This window comes from Camelus bactrianus, chromosome 9 (genome assembly GCF_048773025.1).
Source record: "Camelus bactrianus isolate YW-2024 breed Bactrian camel chromosome 9, ASM4877302v1, whole genome shotgun sequence".
NCBI classification, from domain to species: Eukaryota; Metazoa; Chordata; class Mammalia; order Artiodactyla; family Camelidae; genus Camelus; species Camelus bactrianus.
Window position 1 is genome coordinate 64,060,846 of NC_133547.1, and position 19,617 is coordinate 64,080,462.

At 47.3% G+C, this 19,617-nt stretch overlaps 1 protein-coding gene across 1 annotated transcript in view; it reads left to right on the forward strand.

Moving 5' to 3' along the window:
- Positions 1-854: 854 nt before the first annotated feature.
- The window catches only part of CDH11 (cadherin 11), a 141,764-nt gene continuing 123,001 nt past the window's right edge, over positions 855-19,617 (forward strand). Inside the window, exon 1 of the mRNA XM_074370644.1 lies at positions 855-1,736. The gene's annotated coding sequence lies outside the window, so the exon portion shown is untranslated. The remainder of the gene's footprint in view (positions 1,737-19,617) is intronic.

A 19,617-nucleotide genomic window follows, 5' to 3' on the forward strand; every position in this document is an offset into this window, starting at 1 on the left:
CGGGCGGCGGCCTGCGCCTCGAGCAGCCGGGAGTCGTCTAGAAGACCACGGGCGCGCGGGGGCGGGGGCGTGGTGCCCGGATGGCCCCGCCCCGCCCCCGCGTGCAGCTGGGCGCCGCGTGCAAACCCGAGGGCGCTGCGTGCTGCGCGGACTCCGCGCGGGCGGCGAGGAGACGTAAGGCGAGCTTAAGCCGCCCTTCTCTCCCTCTCTCGCCACTCCGTTCGCTGTTGGCACACTGTCCAAGGCTTTCTCTTCCTTCTTGGGCCTCTTTGCGCCCCTCTCTCCCGGCTTTCCCTCGGCGTTCTCCTTTCCTTTCGCGGACCCGTTCTTCCTGGGATTTCTTTCCTCCGTTATCTGCTTGCTGCTTCACCTTCCCTCCGCCTCTGCCTTTTCCGCCACCTCCCACCCAAGAAACTTGTTCTGGCTAGGGGTCCCCACCAGGTCACAGTTGTTCCCCTCTACCGTAGGGACGGCTGCGTGCGCGGGTCTCAACACTGCTCCCCGAAGCACGAGCGCCCCACCCAGTCCCTGGCGTGATTCCTAAGCTTGGGGCCCCGAAGCCTTTTCTCCTGGGGACTCCGTGACGGCAGGAATCAGGCCCGAGGTCCCCTCCTCTAACGGGTCCTCCTTGAGGGGTTCAGGGGAGTACGGAGGGAGAATGCGGGCACTGCGCCCTCAGGCTGGGTCTCCCGCAGTACCGCACTCTTCACAGAGCCTTGCGGGCGGGCGGGCGGGCGGCTAGGGGGCCTGAGGCAACAAGTGACGCTACTTGCGGGCGGGGGCCACTGTACCTGCCTGAGGCGCAGGCCAAGACACCCTCTTGGGGAGGAGGGGGGTGGTGGCAGGCACCCGGCCGACCCGGCCTAAGAGCTCCTGGGGCCCAGCTTCTGCACAGGAAGCTTTGGGGCTGGATAGGGTTGGGGGGAGGGAGAACTGGGAGAGAACAGAGACGTGGCTCTTCCCAAGTCCGAAGTCTCCCTCCCCCAGGTTTCACCACCCAGGCCCCAAGGAGAGTTTGCAAGGGATGAGGGGAGGGGGCAGGGCAGAAGCCGCCGACGTGGAGGGAGGAAGAACAATTCCCGATTGCCTCTCCTACTTGGGCGATGCTTTCCCCCTACCCACCACCCAGGCCTCCTGGGCAAGGGCCCAGCCTGACCAGCTGGAGCGGATTTGGGCGAAGGAGGAAAAAGGGCTTCTGAGCCCTCCCCAGCTTCCCTCTGCCGCCCTCCTGATTGGCTGTGCGTCCCCGGAGCCCAACTTCAGTCGCTCCAGACTCCGTTGAGCCCCAGGGGAGCAGGAGTGCGGTGACCTGGGGCAGGAAGGGCAGCCACGAATCCCAGGCCTGGCATCTTGGGGGCCCCTGGGGGGTAGTGGCGCGGACAGGCCGGCCCCCGCAGCCTCCGCGAGGCCCAGCTCGCCGCGTCTCGCGGCCTCGGCTCCTCTCCGCCCCCCGCCCTTCCCTTCCCTCCCAGCGGCGGCCTCCCTCCTCCTCCGCCCCCCCACCCCGCCCGCCACCTCCCCCCGGTTTCTCATTCCTGCCACTAGCGCGCTCGGCGGCTCATTCCGCGGCCGCCGCCAGCCAAGGGGAGCGTCTCGAGCAGATGCCGCGGGGGCCGCTCGCAGCCGCCGCCGACTTGTGAATGGGACCCGGACTGGGGCCGGGGCTGACACCGCTGCGCTCGTCCTGCGCCAGGGACCGACGACCGGCAACTCTCGCCCACCCTCCAGGATCCCAGGTGAGGCGCGCCGCCAGTACCTTCCTCCCGCCTGGATGGAGCTTCTTGGTGGGGGGGGGGGGGGGTTGTTCGCTGGATGAGACTGTCTCGGGGTGGGGGGAGGTCTGACTCGAGAAGGTTTCACACATGCAAAGCAGAACGGGGGAAGGGCGGAGGTAAGAGATGTGTTTAAAAATCAAAAAGGAAGAAGGGAGCCAGCTGTGGGCGCGGGCAGCGCAGGGGGCAGAGGCGCCAGATGTGCGCTCCAACCTCTCCTCCCGGCTCTGGCCTCCTCTCTGGGGTCTGCGCCGAGGCCGCAGGAGAGGGGCTTTGCTGCCGGCTGGAGCTGGAGGCTGCACAGCTGCGCTCCGGACACGCCGACTGCCCCGGTCAGCTCTCTGGGGAAAGTCGCCCCCGGCGCGGTGCCGGCCCGCCCTGCGCCTCTTTCCAATAGCAGCGACGTGACCACGCTTTGCAGGGTCCCTACCCCTTCCTCCTCAATCTCCGCGGAGCGCTCCCGGGGACTCAGTCCCTCCATCGAGACCGCCGGGGAAGCCCCAGAAAACGGAAGGAACCCATATCGCGTCGGCGATTCCCCCGCACTTTAATAGCGTGGGTTTGGGTCCGCTGACTGCGGCTCTGGGGCTGCCGACTGCGGCGCGCGCGCTCAAGCTGGAGTCTTCTCGGGGGCTCCAGGGGGCCGTTTGTCAGCTCCCGGCAGCCCGAGGGGTGATGTGCGCGCGGCTCAGACTCGGGCTTGGCTCTGGCTGGGTCTTGGCGGAGCCTGCCGGGGTCAACGTTAACTTTGCGAAGCAAGCCTTCCCTGCAGCCTGCGCCTCCTCCCGGAGCGCGCGGAGTCTCTCCAGTTTCGCGCGCACGGCTTCCCTCCTTCAGCTTTGCCCCGGAACGGGAGCCGCGGATGGGAAGCTGGAGAAGCCCGCAGGATGGTGGGGAGGGGCGGCGAGGAGAGCACCCGTCTCCCTCTCCAGCCTGGTAGAGCTGTAGGAGGCCCGTTTGGCGCTGTGAAGGAAAGACTCCCCAGAGAAAGTGGGGTCAGGGAGGCCCCCGGGTCGCGCTTCTTCATCCCTTTCTTGCCAAGGCCTTGCTTTCTCCAGGGCGGGGTTGGGGAGTGGGGGAGCTCCGCATGCCCCCTTCTCCCGGATGAAAGGTTTTCTAAATGCTAGAAAAAGAAAGCCCTGTTGCTTTTGCTGATAATGTAGCAGGAATTTCACGGGCCATCGCGCTGCTATTAAGAAATCGCATCTTTTAATTATTTAATAATGCCATCCCTGCATGACGGCGGGTCGTTTCTAAGGGGTGGGGTGGAAGGTTGTCTCTAAAACCCTGCTGCATGAGGGCATAGATCTGCCTGTAAAGTCTTCCCCCGAACCTTTCCCCCTAAAGAAATTTTTTTCGGATGCCTCTGAAATATTTCCGTTTTCCTCTTTGGATCATTCCTACCGGTTTAACATGAGACAGAGAGTAAGTTTTCAGTTTAATCACAGAGAAGGCACGATAATTAATCTGGTGAGAGGATGGATAGATTTCTTTATCACTTGGGCTTGCAGCAGACAGACGTCGATGGTTTTGCGGGGTGTCTGGATTTCCCGGGGATAGGGACGTGGAAACGTTCTCAGGAGCGAGGATCCGCCAGCATCACTTCAGCACATTTGCCACGCTGGGCTCTGAGAGCTAGAGCCTAATACGATGAGAGAGAAAAGAAGGGGCTGACCTTCATTTCATTAATCCTGAAATTACTCTCCCTACAAATACAGAGATGCAGGCATCAGAACCCAGAAATAATCTCTGCCCAACCCCAACTGCAGGGAGCCTGGTCTTCTTCCAGTAGAACAAAGGAGCAAAAAGTTGCAAAACAAAGAGACAGAGTGTTGGGGCCAATGCTAGAGGGACCCAGAAGCTCCTGGACACTAAAGTTCCTTAGTCATGAGCTCTGATTCAAAGTTTTAGAGTTGGCCAGTGGGCCCTGGAATTCAAGCCTCTGTGCAAAACTGAAATCCTGCCTAGTACAAAGGAATGTGAGTAGTTTTCAAGTACAGACCAAGGAAAGGCATCTGAAAGGCTAGGAAACTTTCCTTCAGTGAGAATTATCTTTACATTCTGCTTTTAAAGCATTGTGAATTAGTACATTTAAAATTTTGTGCAGCTGTAGTTTATTATTAATAATAATTTCTATCATTATTTTCCTTGTTGTTTGAGAGTCAGCACATGCTGGTCATTTTATTTTATTTGAAAAAAAAAAAAAATCACCCTCCTCACCCCTGAGGAAGGGAAAATGAAATGAAGACCTGCATTGACGAGACTGGGATAGGATAAACTGTTGAGGCCCAGACATGTAGATTTACTCAAACTGGGCTTATTGCTTACTAGAAAAATAGGCTTTTAAAATAGCTCTAATTGAAGCAGTGGACCATCTTGATAGCTCTTCAGAACTTTCATTATGCTCAGCACTCTTATCAGAACACCAGACAGTAAAATTACTAGAAATCTAAATTCTATTTTCAATTAAGATGCAATCTTTTGTTAATTTGAGAATTTAAAAAAAAAAAAAGTTAAGTCTATGCTTTTTTATGACCCAGAACTCAGATTTCCTCTTTGCAGTGGTGGCTGTGGATATGTATGTTTGTTTAATTGTGCAAAGATTGGTGGTGGGGGGGTGGCAGGGTTGGAGAGCCTTGCCATGATTTGGGGGACTACAGATCAATTTCATGCTCCTTTAATGCACTTGTCTTCATAATTCATGGTTTTTTTTCCACTTTGAATAGAATTACATGGCTGCTTTGTAAAGATTCTGGTTTGGGGCCCCTCATACGGGAAATGCCATGACTTTGACCTCAAGGCTTGATTTACAGTGCCAGAGCTACACTCCCCTGAGCATAGTGTGTCTCAGAACCTTGCCTGTGAATGTCTGTGACTTATGAAGTTGACAGTTCATGTAAACTTTGATCTGTGATATTCAAAGCCATTTTTGGAATCATCTAAAGGAGATCTGCATTTCTGATTTTAGTCTGCCTTCATTTTTCTACACATTAGGCGCTTGTTCCAGAAACGTGATCATTTAAGTTTATTTTCAGTATTGATTTTTTTTTACTTTGATCATAGGAATACCTAAACATTAAATAGTAATGATAAGGCAGTGATCTACAGTTTGAAAGCAGGTAGCAAACCTTTTTTCTTGAACTGTCAAGGTTACAGAATGACTATAAATTACTAAGTTTCTTTTTTCCTAGAAAATTAAACATTGTATAAATTCACCAGCCAGTGATTTAAGGGATGGAAATGTGTTTGAGGTGTTTATCCCCCTTACACAATTGGTTATTGCTTCATAAAAAGTTACCTGATTTGTCAAGAACCCCCATTCTAGATTTACCAATCATTGTAGTTGTCAGCCTTTCCAATCCGAGTTCATTTCCCCTGAAATAGGTCTTTGGTCTATCTATATGTGTGTGTTTGCGATTTAACGGACTAGGGGAAAAACATCAACAGGTCTGGTAAAAAAGAAAAAAATAAAGCTGGAGAAAGTTTGACAAATTCTGGTGCACAGTAGCAGTAAGAATGAGCTTTTCCATCAGGATTATTGTGATAGCCATCCACAGCCTCCTCTGTGGGCAAGGAAGGACTAAAGAAAACACTCGAGGAGGATAATTAGACATCTTTCTGCTATAATTTTACCCTGACGTTAAGGGCCTTGTGCATCTCTGGAAATGGGCTCCTTCGCGGAAGATTGCACTTCTGGCCACTAGAGGGCAATGGCACTCTTCTCCAACTTTGTGCATGGGGCCCATCTGCTTTTGAGGGCACCATGAAAAGCGGTTTTGTTACCATCAGCCTTGTCTGGCCCTCTCAGGAGAGACCGAATTCAATCTAGCTGTGGTTCAGGCTACTGCTTGAGCAGTTTGTCAGGATTAACATCTTTCTACTCAGTGGATCCCCTTACCTTCAGTCTCTTCTTCTCACCTTGGCATTTACTCGAAAGTTGCAAAATCTGTATCTTGAGATTGTCTGAGCAGGAGATGGGTGGGGGCTGGGCTCTGTGATAAACAAGGTCAGTTCTCACTGAGGCAGTGATCCTGGAGGATTTTCTGGCTCTTTTTTTTTGCCCCCCTGCAAAAGGCATCATTTTAGACTCTGAGGGGAAGGGAATGAATAAAGAAGAGAAATATCAGTGAGATTCCTATGATATTATGGCCTATCCTTTCAAGAGGTTTTGAAATCATGTGCAAGACATTTTTAATTTGCAAAAAAGAATAGCAGTTTGATCCTTGGTAAACACTTCTTCTCATGGAGTTTGAATATAACAGTAAATGTTTTACTATTACCTTTAAACCATTCTTGATATTGCTGTACGGAAACTAACTTTAGCAGAGAGTACAATTTAATTCAAGATTGGTCCTCACGCACTGGAGTTTAATCATTTGACTTTTTTTTCCCCTCCTCAGTGATACGGAAATTACTGCTTATGATTAAATTGCATATTCCAGGCTGCACAAATTTGTATTTGTTACTGTTTGATAGTGTCATTATGAAATTCAGAAGAATGAAACAAAAAACTAATGCTATATTATAATTAAGAGGAAAGCTCTATTAAAAAAAATAAGTACTGTCTTAAGTGGATTCTTATTTGTATCTTTTTTTTTTTTCTTTTTAACTGAGTACAGTTGCCTCCCTGGTGAATCAGCAGTGGAGTTCTCTGCAGCTCTGAGTGTGTTGGAATGCATAGGCAGTTGATGCAGGAGGAATCGATGCAAATGGATTATGGGGGGAGTATTAAGCAACGCAGTGGAAAGTAAGACAAAGTGTTTTGTAAACCGATGCTCACTTACTGCCGGACAGTTTATTTAACTTAAAAAAAGGAGGCACATTTAAATTCTACGTGCTTGTGAATAATGCATGTTTGTTAGAACTGGAGGCAAAATTTCGTTGTTATTTGGTTTAATCAGTCATCAGACAGTTGCAGAGTTCCGGGATGCTTATTGAGATAAAGCATTGTTCTCAGAGTCTCGGTGGTCAGGGTTGCTGCCCAGGCAGAGGATCTGGTGCACAGGATGTTAAATGAGATGGGAGTTGGAGAGAGCAACAGAGAGGGAAGAAGGAAAGAGGAGGGAAAAAAGTGTGTGGGAGAGACAAGTGATGCTCTTTCTCATGGCTGGCGGAGGAGTGGTGTCCCTCCCCTCCTCTGTCTCTATTCCTTTAGACCATGTGAGGTGCTGAAGCCAGAAAGTTGGCATAAACAGCTTCACAGGCCACAGTCAACAGTGGCCAGAGCCTTATTCTGTTGCCTTCTGGCACTGGGTCCTGGTCAGAGGACGTTGTGAATAAGCACTGCCTTTTCCTTGAATGTTCCTGGTTACTCCAGATGAAGAATAACATTCCCTTCCTCCGTGGACCTCCTTAGTTGCCAGAAATTCTCCTGACATGGTCCTCTGCCCTGGCATGATTTCACAAATTAAGGGTACTTCTCCACTTTGACTTTTCTTGCACACTGGCTTCGGATGCAGCATTTCCCACCACAGTGATCACCTAGCAGCAACCGTGGCGGTCAGGGCCCCTCCCTGGATTTGGTGTAAGACACACAGACCTTTTCAGCCGTCAGTAGGCTCCACCAGGGAGAGCAGGCGGTGAGAATTTGGAGCAGCCTCCCTGCCATGGTTGCTGTTTTATTCTCAGTAAGAACAAACATGGATGAAGGCAGGAACAGACGTTATATCTCATGACGGTGCATTCACCCGCGCCGTGGTCTCTCGGGACGTGTTCCGTCGTCATCCCCGAGGCTCACACTTGGAGGCAACACTGCCTAGTGGCAGGGCCGGGACCGGGGTGAGGAGGGAGAAGCTAAGACATGCAAGTGCAGAGTCTGAATCTGTCTTTGTTGAAAATGTTGGTATTTTGTTCATCTTGGATTTTTTCCAGTTATCTTGATTTTTTAAAGTATTTCCTTAAAATATTATTTATCTCAATTTTTGAGCTTTTTGGCATCCCCTTGTATTTTTTGCCCACCTGACTCATCCTAGAATGAGCTAAGTGACTTCCCTGAGACTCTGCTGCCTCACCTGTAAAAATGGAGTTAATCATAACATCTACGTCCTAAAGATGGTTGTAAAGTTAACATGAGCATTGAGTGCAATGCTTGGTTCATGACAAGCATTCAGTGAATGCTCAGGCCTTTTTGTCCCCTCAGAAGGAGACCTACACTTCACTTTTATAGCCTAATGGTGGCAGGTGGAAGTTCTCCTTCACAGTGATGGGCCAAAATTCTGCCCCGAATGTCCCCTTTAGATTGAGGCCTCCCCCAGTTAGTGATGAATTGTTTATTAGTACCTGCCTCTTTTTTTCTTTCTTTTTTTTTTTTCTGACTCAAAAGTTTAAGTGATCCATCCGTCTTCCATTTAAAATATTCAAAAGGCAGCCGAGATTTTAGAGGTAGTTACAGCTTTTGAAGAGTGTCTGCCTCCTTCCTACCTGTGCATTGTCTCCCTGCTCTGTTTGCCTGTGGGTTGCTGTGCTAAGTTGCCCTGAAGGAATACCTTACCGGGAAAGTTTGCTAAGCATGTGATGCTGAGACATTCATCACAGGGTTTGCTTCCGTTTAAAAGGGACTCATTACTATTCCAGACTAGCTTAAATGATAATTAGTCTCTTGATAAATCGTCGCCCTTTCCAGAATATTCCTGTTTGTTTTTCAGGTAGATGTAGTTTGGGGCTGCGAGGGGATTGAGCACTGATGGTCTGACTTATGGAAGGACTGTCGCTTGAAGAAGCTCTGGCCCTGGCTGTGGTCTTCCTTAGGTCCAGGAAAAAAGCACAGTGATTTGGCATCATGTTAAAAATAGCAGGAGCCCTCACCCCCACGCAGCCCTTAATGGTATTCCAACTGTTTTCACACCCGGCGTCACAGTGAGGCTGGGCTTCCCAAGGCGCCTGGACCTTCCCGGTTCTCCTGCTGTGTCCCATCTGCGGCCTTCTTGTGTCATCTGTTCCCACCCCAGGCTCTCCCGCGTTCCTCCCGAGTGCACCGCACAATGAGAGGGAGGATCTGCCTGCGTTTGCCTGGGAAAGGGAAAGGGAAACAGCCAACTTTTTGAGATGCTACTGTGTGCCAAGTTCTGCACACGGTACCTCCATTATTCTGTGCAGTCCCCCTCTGAGCACGGTGCTGTCATTTCCATTTTACACGTGGGGAAAATGACCCCCAAGGGGGATTCAGGACACATGTCTAAGCTCCTCAGGCTGGAGGAAGGACAGCTGGGTGTCCAAGCCAGTCCTGACTCCACGTGCCCAGCTGTTTTCTTCTGTGTGATGGACGTTTGCAATCCTGGGCCTCCTCAGCTTCCTGGAGAAGAGCAGCTGGACACAGAGCGGAGCTGATGGCTCGATCCTGTGCTCCTGCAAGACCCCGAATCTTATCCAGATAAAGGAGCCTCCGAGATCTTAGGGTCTAACCCCCCTCAGATGGTTTTCTGCTTGCTGCTAATCCTGCAGCTTCTGACATGTCCTAATGACAGCCTGCTAACTACCTCCCAGGAAACCCGTGATGCTAGAGGTGATTTGTTAACTCTGGTCATTAAAATGTCCCATCATATGAGGAGCTAAAATTCCCCTTGTGTAACTTTCTCCCAATAGTTACACTTTGCCCCTGCTCCCCATCACTTTTTCCTTCTCCTGACAGCCCTCCAAGTACTTGAAAATTGGCATCCGATGACCGTTAAAACCTAACGTTTGTTGAGCTCTTAGCTATTTCAGGCACTGTGCTAAGAACACTAACTGAACTGTCAGCTATTCCAGTCAACTTTCTTTTAGAGATGAGGGTCCAGGGACCGAGAGAGGAACCACGACTTGCCTGAGATCACATGGTAATTCAGGGGCAGTTTGAACAAGAACTGGGTGGTCTTGGCTTTTAACTCAGTCCTTTACCATTATCTAAAAGCAAAAGCCTCTTTGTTCTTTTTAGAGTCTGTATACCTGTGGTCTGATTCTAATTTAAACATCTCATTAGTTCAAATATATATATATATGTATATATGAATTATATATTATATATTCAGCCTGTTATGTCATTAGGCAGTTAAATTGCAACACCTAAATATGGGACTTTGCATGGATCTCTGTTTGGAAGTCATGGTCAGTCAATCCAGTGTCACTTGATAATATTTTGCAAAATGTACTGTTTGACCCCTGCCCTTCAGCTCCATCTTGCTTTACAGACATCTACCCTAAATGTCTCCATTCCACGCTTCCATAGGTAGCAAAGTAAGAGTGCTGTCCTCACCTTGTCACCCCCAGGCCTTCACAGGGCCCTCTAGCAGGATTTGGTTTGCACTCCATCTCAAACCCATTTCTTTACCACCTACTTGAATGAAAGGCCTGGGCTGGGCACATTGAAATGGTCAAATCACAGGGCCTTACCTCAGAGAGCTGACAGTATCCAAGGTGCAGAGCATACTAGATCTGTGTATAGAAACCCAAGGCTGCGTACCGTCAGTGCTGCAAAGGAAGTCTAAACAAGAGGGCCACAGGAAGGCAAGCCACATCCCATGAAGTGATCAAGGCTGGTTTGGGGAAGGAATAACAGAATTGCACTCCTGCATGGTAGGAAGGGACCCTTGAGGCCACCCAGACCAACACGCATGCCACCAGGTGCTCCGTTCCTGGCTGCTGTGTGCTGGTGATGGTGCAGCGTGACCAGTCATACGGGACTCATTACCCCTGGACGCAGACCACCGAGGCACTAGGAACTGTGTGTCCCCAAAGGTTCTGTGTTCTTAAGTACCAGGCCTTGATGTCATGCAGGTAGATGTAATTCTCCCTCCACACTGCAGTTACTCAGTATTCAAGTTGTCTTCCAGGATACCTTCTCTCTAGCCTTAACATCTCCAGAATGAACACCCCATTCATTCTGGCTCCAGCCCTCCTTGGAGGAGGGAAGGACTGAAAACAGAAATCTAGAAGCAGCCAGACTCTGGACTATCAGCTCCCTTCTCCATACATCTTTTATTGCAGCCTGAGGCTACATTACATTAACTTTTACTGCCAGCCACATCACCCAGAGGACTTACGCTTCACAGTTTATTTGTTTGTTTGTTTTTCCTTATGTGTTGCTGTTAAGTCACATTTCCCCACCTGTGCCCGTGCCCATAAGACGCGGTAAGGCACCGTCAGTGGTGTCAGCTCAGGCTCTGGAGTCAGGCTGCCCTCCTTCAGAGCTTGGCGCTGCTGCTCCCCAGCTGTGCAGGGCACTTTGTCTGTTTCTCGATTTCCCATCTATAACACAGGCTTGATAGTATCTACCTTACAGGGTGGTGCTGGTGTTGAATCATATTAATATAAAATGCTTAAAGAGTAACATAAAAAATGCTTAAAGAGGTTGCAATTATTGTTATTTCTGTTATATTTCATATTGTTATTGATCCAGCCTCCCAAAACATTTTTGAATTTAAACCTTTACTCTGTCATCCAGAGTATCTGTCATCCCTTCTGGTCTCATGCAGTAGATTGGTTTACTCAGACACCTGCCTTGCTTGTTAAAAACAACACAAAACAACAACAAAAATACTGAGAATAGAAGCAGGGACAGAATCTTGTTAGACCACACGAGACACGCCTTTGAGGGATTCCACACCCTAGAATACAGTTTTCTTCCTGTTGCTCATTCCTTGCAACGTATAATTGACATTTTTTGCTTATTTATTTGTTTCGCAGCATAGAACCAAAACCCACTTCCTACGTTTGGAGATTAACCCATAATAAGATGCACTGTAGAAAGAAAGCCCCCCCTGCTCTTCCAGGGCCCTTAAGGGCCGGAGCGTTGCTTCCCCAGCTCTCCTGGAAGTGAGGACACTGAGTCAGTGCCGACTTCCCAGTGTGCTTTAACTTTGGATTCAGTATCTTACACATACATGGGCACGCATGCACATACACACCCACACACAGCCACTGGCCGTGAAGAACTCACTCTGGTCATTGTGGGAGTGGCTGCGGTGTCACCCAGTTTCCAGGGGTAACCAGGGTGGTAGGCAAGCTCTAGCTACCCGGGTCAGTGGGGACTGCTGTGGTGCCCTCACCCACCCGGTTCCATGGCAGGATCTCGTCTGTGGTTCCGACTCTCTAGGCTCCTGACCTTCCTGGCCATTTTCTGCACCTGCTTCTCCACTCTTCCTGCAAGCACTGTGCTACCCAGAGTCTGTTTCTGTTGCTTTGAATTAAGAAACTCAAAAGGCTTTGTTGCTTTGCATATTCTTGCAAGACTGTTGTGAGAAAACTTACCCACTGCAATACTGAGTGGCGTATCTGGTTTTCGAGTTCCTCCCAAATGCTGAATAGAATGCTGACAGGTAGGTAGATGTTAAGATGAGGATAGAGCAGAGGAAACCTTTGTTAAATATTGAATAGTCCAGTAGGGATGGAGCAGGAATTGGGCAGAGTGTCAAGACCCAGGCAGAAGCCTACTGACGCAGCTCAGTGGATGAGATGGGATTTCCCCAGACAGCGTGACCGTGAGGCATGTGGATGGCAAACCGTCTCTTGGAAGGAACAGAACAGGTTGTGTGGGAAAGTGGCCCATGGATGCTGGCTGTGAAATCAAAGCAGAATTCCAAAAATATTATCCAGGTGAAGCTAAAGCCAGATTTGGGGACAAGAGTCCAATTTGTATCCCTGATTCAAGGGCAGCTAGATAGAAAGGAGTACTCTAAATTCAGAGCCAAACATCTTGGAGGAGGCAGGATGGAATACATAGGAACTCTCCAGACATCGATGGGAACACAGAACGTGCCCCTATAAGAAGGGGCAAGTGACCTCGTCACATCCCAGCTTCGGGAGGGGACAGCTCCCACAACGTCCTGGCATCCTGGCTGCTTTGTTGACCCAAGGACTGGATGATCAGGTGGAAGTTGTCAGTGCTTAAAGCCAGGCACGTCGGGGCAGCAAGAACAGACAGGGGAAAGCTTCCTCTGCAGTGGGCCCCTATCATCCCGGGACAGCCTGGCCCACTCTTAAAAAGGAATCAGCATCACCCTTCTATAGAGTGGAGCCTTCAGGGCAAGCTCGGGTTTTCAAAGCTTCTGAGATTTGCAAGCCTAATGCGGCAGTTAGTTTAAACCATTGAATGGCTTAGGTTTTGTGGGGATGGTGCCCCTTGCCCAGACCTGACCCCAGTGTCACCAAGCTGCTCAGAAGTCTTGGAGCCATGCTTTTCAACGTTTACGTGGTCCTGCCTGACTGGGCCCCATGGACACACGTCAGACCACAAACCAAGGATGCGTAACCAAACATCGGGGAGGCTGCGTGGGCAGCTGGGCCAGGAGTTGTCATCTTTCCATTGTCTACCTTATTAAAGCCTGAATATTTAAAGGTTTTTAAATATCTAACAGCATAGTTACAGGTTTTATAAAATATTTCACTGATAGTAGCAGCAAAACTGTGCTTAAGTTTGGAATCCAAATTGAAAATCAGGGGTCCTTTATGCCAACAATTCCAATTCACAGCACTTTGCCTAAAATATCCCAAAAGCAAAGGGAGATTGCTGTTGACCTGTCTCACTCCACTGTATAATTCATACATGGACTTGGCTATAGTATAAGATGTGGTTTTCATTTTTATTGTTGTTCTTGAGAACTTAAGAAGCACTGTATAAGTGAAGCATCACTATTAGTATTATCATCCTAGAGTGAAAACTGCAATTTATCGGTTAGAGCTGGGCACACTCGCCTTCGAAGTTATGCATTGGTGATTCTTGTGTTTTATTCATCGTTGTTCCTACCGCAAGCCTTGCCGAGAATCTTCAACTTCAGCAAATCTCGACAGCGCGTTTGGGAGCATTAGTCCGGAGACTGATGCGGCCTGAGAGGACACGTCTCTGCAGTGAGGGATGGACCCTGTGGAATCATTTCAGCTGCCCTCTCCCCGTCAGCCCCATTGCTGCCGTGCCCTGCATTGCAAGCCAGAGAAGGGCCAGATTTTCACTTACAGAGAGGCATGCCTCTTGTTCTTTTCTTGTTGGGTGCTTAACTTCTGTCTCATTTTTTATGAATGGAGAAAGATCACCTGTCAGCAAGTTTGCGGCCAATTGTTGACAAATTTTTCCTAATAGGCTGCCCTTTGGTTCCCTCCTTCTAGGCGGACCAGCCTAGCTCACCCTGCCATTCTGATAAATAGCTGTGTGGCCTTGGGCAAACCAATTAACCTCAGTTTCCTCATCTGTAAAGTGGCCTTTTGGGTCCTTTCCAGCTCTGAAATGGTCTGGCTCTCAAGTCTTCTTCCACAAATCACCTGGCATGGTGCCTTCTGACTGTCACATCTCAGCATTCGAGAGAAGGAGCCATGCAGACAAAAACACCAGGATGTAAATGCCCAACTTTGATTTGCCTGGGCAGAGTATGCCTGCAGCGTGGTGAGTTTGGGACTCTTTGTGGAGTACATTGCATGTCACATTTGAGGCTTTGAACTTCATTCCCTAGGTCCTAGGGAGCCTTTGCAGAGTTTGGAGCAGGGGACTGATGTGTTCAATGCTTTATGAAATGATTTCTGGACCAGCATTGAGAGGAACTGATAGAAAGGCGCAGAGACTGTAAACAGGGAAACTGGTATGGAAGGTGTCAGGGCAGAGATAGTGAAGCTGGAACTAGGGGGCAGCATTATTATAATAGCTGATGTGTGCAGAGCACTTACTGTATGCCCACACAGTGCTCAGCACTTTCCATAAATTATCTCAATCCACCCTCACTACAACCTTAATGAGGTGGAAGCTGTAATTAGCTCCATTTATAAAACATAGAAATCAAGACTCAAGGTAGTTAAACAACCTTCCCCAGTGTCATGCAGCTAGCAAGTGGACAGTCAGGGATTTGAACACAGAGGTTTTATGTTCTTCCTTGCTCTGTTATAGGGAGATAGACTTAAGAGGCTTCCAGGGGTAGGTACATGACACTTGCTACAGATGGTCCAAGGAATGGGAATGGATATTTTGCAGGGTGTTTACTGAGTGCCTGGGACTGAGCCTCCTGGACTTTATCTCACTACATCTTCCCAATAAAACCCATAAATAGAAGCCCCAATATCACATTGACAGACAGCTGCAAAGAATTTGAACTCAGGACCTGAAAGAACCAGAAAGCTTTTCCTGTGACTCTTCTAATGCATCCAAAATTGCTGGATTCTTGCCTTTCTCCCCACCCATGATGATGTAAAGATGACACCAAATATTGTGTTTTCTGTTCTGTGCTCATACAGCTTAAGTATTTTAAAAGATGTGTTATGCACAAAAGAAGTTGTGTGTGCATGATCTATGTTCTCTCTTGATCTTTTGGTTCCTGTCCAGCCCTGGCAAAGAGGAGGGGAAGATGCCACCGAGAGTGTCATTCCAGAACATTTACTTGGCATCCAGGGTTTACAGTGTATTTCTAGGTGGTGTTGAGGGAAGACATGTAAACCCAGCCTTTCCCCATCGATGGCCACTGTCCCCTTTCTGTCATGCAGCACCATGACCCGTACAATGTACAGGAAAAGTGGGGAAAGAGAGGCACATGCAGCTGCTCTGATGCATATTAATAAGGACCCAGGCTTCTGAGACAGAAAAGAATCATCTACACTGGGTTTGAAGAGGACTTGAAGAGACATCAAATTTGTTGCTCCAAGCTAAGACTTAACAATAAATGCAACTGCAAACACCAGCATGGCAAAGTCCTGTTCAAAGAAACGAAGTCTCTGTGCTTTGTGTTTCTTTGTCTGCTCTTGTATTCTTGGAAAATTTTCATCCGTATTCCCCTTGAGCCATCCTTTTCCTCATCTCTAATTTGGTAATCAGCTCACTGTGGGACAAGAGGGAACTCATTTCCCTTATCTGGATCAAAGTTTTTCTTTTCTTTTCTTTTCTTTTCTTTTTTTTTTTTTTTTTTGTAGAATAAGAAGGTTCGAATGGAAAATTGCCTCCCCATGGGAGGGATCTGGAGGAATAGCTGGGCTCCACTGAAACAGTCCAAAAAGAAGTTCCAGTCCCCCTGCTTGACCTGGAGAATACCTGTGTTGCTCTTCTCCTAACCCAGCTCCTGGGCTTCAGATTTTCATTTGGACAATGAAAACCGAATTGATGGTAGTAGGCTCTTGGGAACTCAGAAGTTAGTTCTCAGCCCTGGCAAAGAGCCTCCAGAACCTGTCCCCCGGCTCATTTAAATTAGCAGTTGTAGAAACAAAGCAAGTAAGAAAAGCTTTGTGGGTAAGAATGTGAATTGATTGAATTCATGGAAATCGCACCACTCTTCAAGGATTGTCTTTGCTTAGTGCTGAAAATATTGATACTATCTCTAGTATTGTTTCCCCTGTTTTCACATTTGCATGGGAAATGATTCGATTAACACTTTTTCTCAAGATGATTTTCTTCCTCTGAGAAAGCTACATTGATTGTGTTGGCGTGGCCCAGTGGGCATGCCTTCTTCCCATGCAGGGCTGATCTGGATGCAGAAGGGGAGCTGTTTCGGAAACAGTGACTCTCCCTGCATTGTTGTGCCTGCCTCCTTTCTGGGCTCAGTTGGGCTTGCTGCAGGGGAGCATTGAGAATGCCCTTCACATGCTCTCAAATGTGAGAAACTGTGCTAATACAACTCTAATTTTCATACCAAATTGAACAAGAAATGAGTTTGTCGGAAATAATCATGGCTCTTGCAGAGGTGCCGGGTTGGGTGGTTACTGAGATGTGAGTGTTACTCCGTGAGGTCACACTGTGTTGTGTGGGTGTGTAGATGGAGGTCATCTGGCGTGCTGGGCCCAGTTACACCCCCTGGGAAACTCCTAAGGGCCTTTCTTGGCAGCGGCTTAGCCCAGAGAGGAATATTCCTTTATGTCCCACCATATTTGGCTCCCGTCTGCCTCCTTCCCAGTGCCCTGCTTGGCCTCTTACAAAAAACAGACAAAACAAAGCAAAACAACCCTTTTGGTAAGTCCTTCAATCTCTGTGAAATGTATGCTTGACCTTAAAGACAGTGTGACTTGATGGTGGGTCTACGGAGGTGGACCTGGGGATGCAGTGTAGTTTGGGGGAGGACTGGGAAGACCTCTGTCTCTCATTGTATGCAACATGTAGAAACAGATTTTAAATCTATGATCTGTGAGGCCAGAATTCTTTGGCTTTGTAACTCATAGGTTAACTTTTTAATGTATTTCCCTGAATCTCTCAATAATTTTTGCAGGATCCAGGACTCTGTGAATACATCTGAGTTTCCAAAGTCAATGTAGGTTCCTCCACATCTTTTGGGGTCTCTCTTTTGAGCTAATAGGGTGCGCATTGTGATTTTTTAAATTGACGTATAGTCAGTTTACAATGTTGTGTCAATTTCTGGTGTGTAGTGTAATGGTTCAGTCATACATATGCATACGTGTATTTGTTTTCATATTCTTTTTCCTTATTGCTTACTACAAGGTATTGAATATAATTCCCTGTGCTATACAGTATAAACTTGTTACTTATCTATTTTATATATAGTATTTAGCATATATAATGCTCAATTTATCCCTTCCTCTCCCCTCTACCCTCTGGTAACCATAAGGTGGTTTTCTATCTGTGAGTCTGTTTCTGTTTTGTAAGTAAGTTCATTTGGCTTTTTTTTAAGATTCCACATATAAATGATATCATATGGTATTTTTCTTTCTCTTTCTGGCTTACTTCACTTAGAATGACAATCTTCAGGTCCATCCATGTTGCTGCAGATGGCATTATTTTATTATTTTTTAAGGCTGAGTAGTATTCCATTGTATAAATATACCACAGCTTTTTTATCCGGTGATCAGTTGATGGACATTAGGTTGTTTCCACATCTTGGCTATTGTGAATAGTGTTGCTCTGAACCCTGGGGTGCATGTATCTTTTCAAATTAGAGTTCCCTCTGGATATATAGGACACAGAGTGATTTAAATCTGATATCCTCTCAATGCTCTGTCGTGCCTTCACAACAACGTAAAAATACAGACTCTTCCTTGATGGTCTTGACCATGTGCTTTAAGTTCATTATCTCTGTCAGGTCTCATGACAACAGTGAGAGCCTGACCTGAGTATAGAGCAGTGATTAAAAGCTCACGTGTGAAGGGGGTTCCTACTAAGAAGGTTGTGATTTCGCTGTCACCGTTTTTTAGCTGTGTGGCCATGGGTATCCTTTTTTTGTGTCAGGTTCCTCATCTGCACCATTGGGATGACAGTGGCATCTTCAGAGATCCAAGTGAGTACTTGATGAGTGCTAGCTGATGACCCTGTGAGGGAGAAGTGTATTGTAAGTTCTGCTCTGCAGAGAGGGCGTGAAGGTACAGGGAGCTTATACGCTCTTGCTCTGGGTTACACGGCTAGTGAGTGACAATGTGAAATTTGTATCCAAGTTCCAGGACTCCAAGCCCATTTGTTCCTTTCCATTCCCTCTGCTGACGTTTACTGAGCTATTATAGTTCCTCTCTTCTACCCCAAACCATCACCTGGATTTGGTGAGGACTTGTTCTCCATTGCTTTTGAGTTTCATGCTTCACTTTGAAAGAAATTGACATAAATAGTGCTCAGTTTCCCAGCATGACTCATATTTGCATAGCTCTGAGGATGTTAAGAACTCAATTTTCTCCACCAGATCCTTTGTTTTGAGCTTTTGTGTGTTTATAATTGAAATTTCAGGATGATAGCTCTCTAAGCCAGGGCTGTCCAGCAGACACGTAACACAAGCCACAAATGTGAGGCACATGTGTAATTTAAAATTTTTCTAGTAGTCCAATGGAAAAAGTGAAAAGGAAATATGTGACAATTTTAATAATGCATTTTATTTAAGCCAATATATCCAAAATATTATAATATGTAATTAATATAAAATTATTGATATTATCTTTCTCATTCTTTTTTCATACTAAGTCTTTGAATCTAGTGTGTACTGTACACATATAACCCATCTCAGTTGGAAGAGCTCAATAGCCCCTTGTAGATGGTGGGCACTGTGTAGATAGGACAGGTCTTGATTTTTTGAAGGACAGTGTATACAACACATTTTTTAAAACATAAATTATTGGTGAGGAAGCTATTCTGTAAGACATGTTATTATGGTATCTAATACCCTGTACTTTCACCCCTATTTTTCAGACAAAGAAACTTAAGGCTCGGATTATGGAACATGCTTATCATTGTACAGCTAGCAAGATGCAGAACTTGAATTTAGATTTTACAAATTCTCTCTCCCTTTCCAGGGTTCTTTCTGCAATACTGTAACCCCTTAATAGCAATGATGATGATGACAGTGATGAGGAAACAGTAATATTAACATAATAATTCAGTTAACACCTGGTATTGATGTAAATTTCTCTTACACAGTCTCACTTATGGTTGTGTTTATGTATATTTGAGACACAATCCTTTAAAATATATATTTACATCCTAAATGAGCTCCTACCAGTTTGCAGATAGACAGGTCTAAAGCTAACCAAGAAGATGTGGTAACTCAGTGAACCTAGCTCCTTCCAATGCCAAGTTTATCCAGAAAATCAGATTCATGTGAAGATTAGAGAGAGTTTCAGTGGGATGTATGAAGCATGAACAGCAGGGAGAAGTGGTGTGGTGCTTGGGCCACGTGGGTCCCTCTGTGTGGACATGCATGTGGAAGACCTGGGCAGAGGGAGACAAGGCTCATGGCTACCTGTCAGTCTCGCCACTTGTTAGACCACGGCTTCACGAGCCCCCTTCTTTAATTCTTTATAGCTCCATGGCAGCTTCTCTATGTCTCCACCCCAAAGCTGAATCTAACAGAGGAATCCATAGAAAGGGGATGACCAAGATAGAGTCATTCTTACCTACTGCCTCTCAGAGAACCATGGCGTCCAGAAGTATGAGCAAGCTAACACTGTCACAAGCTTCAGACCATGCTCGTGAGCCACCCAT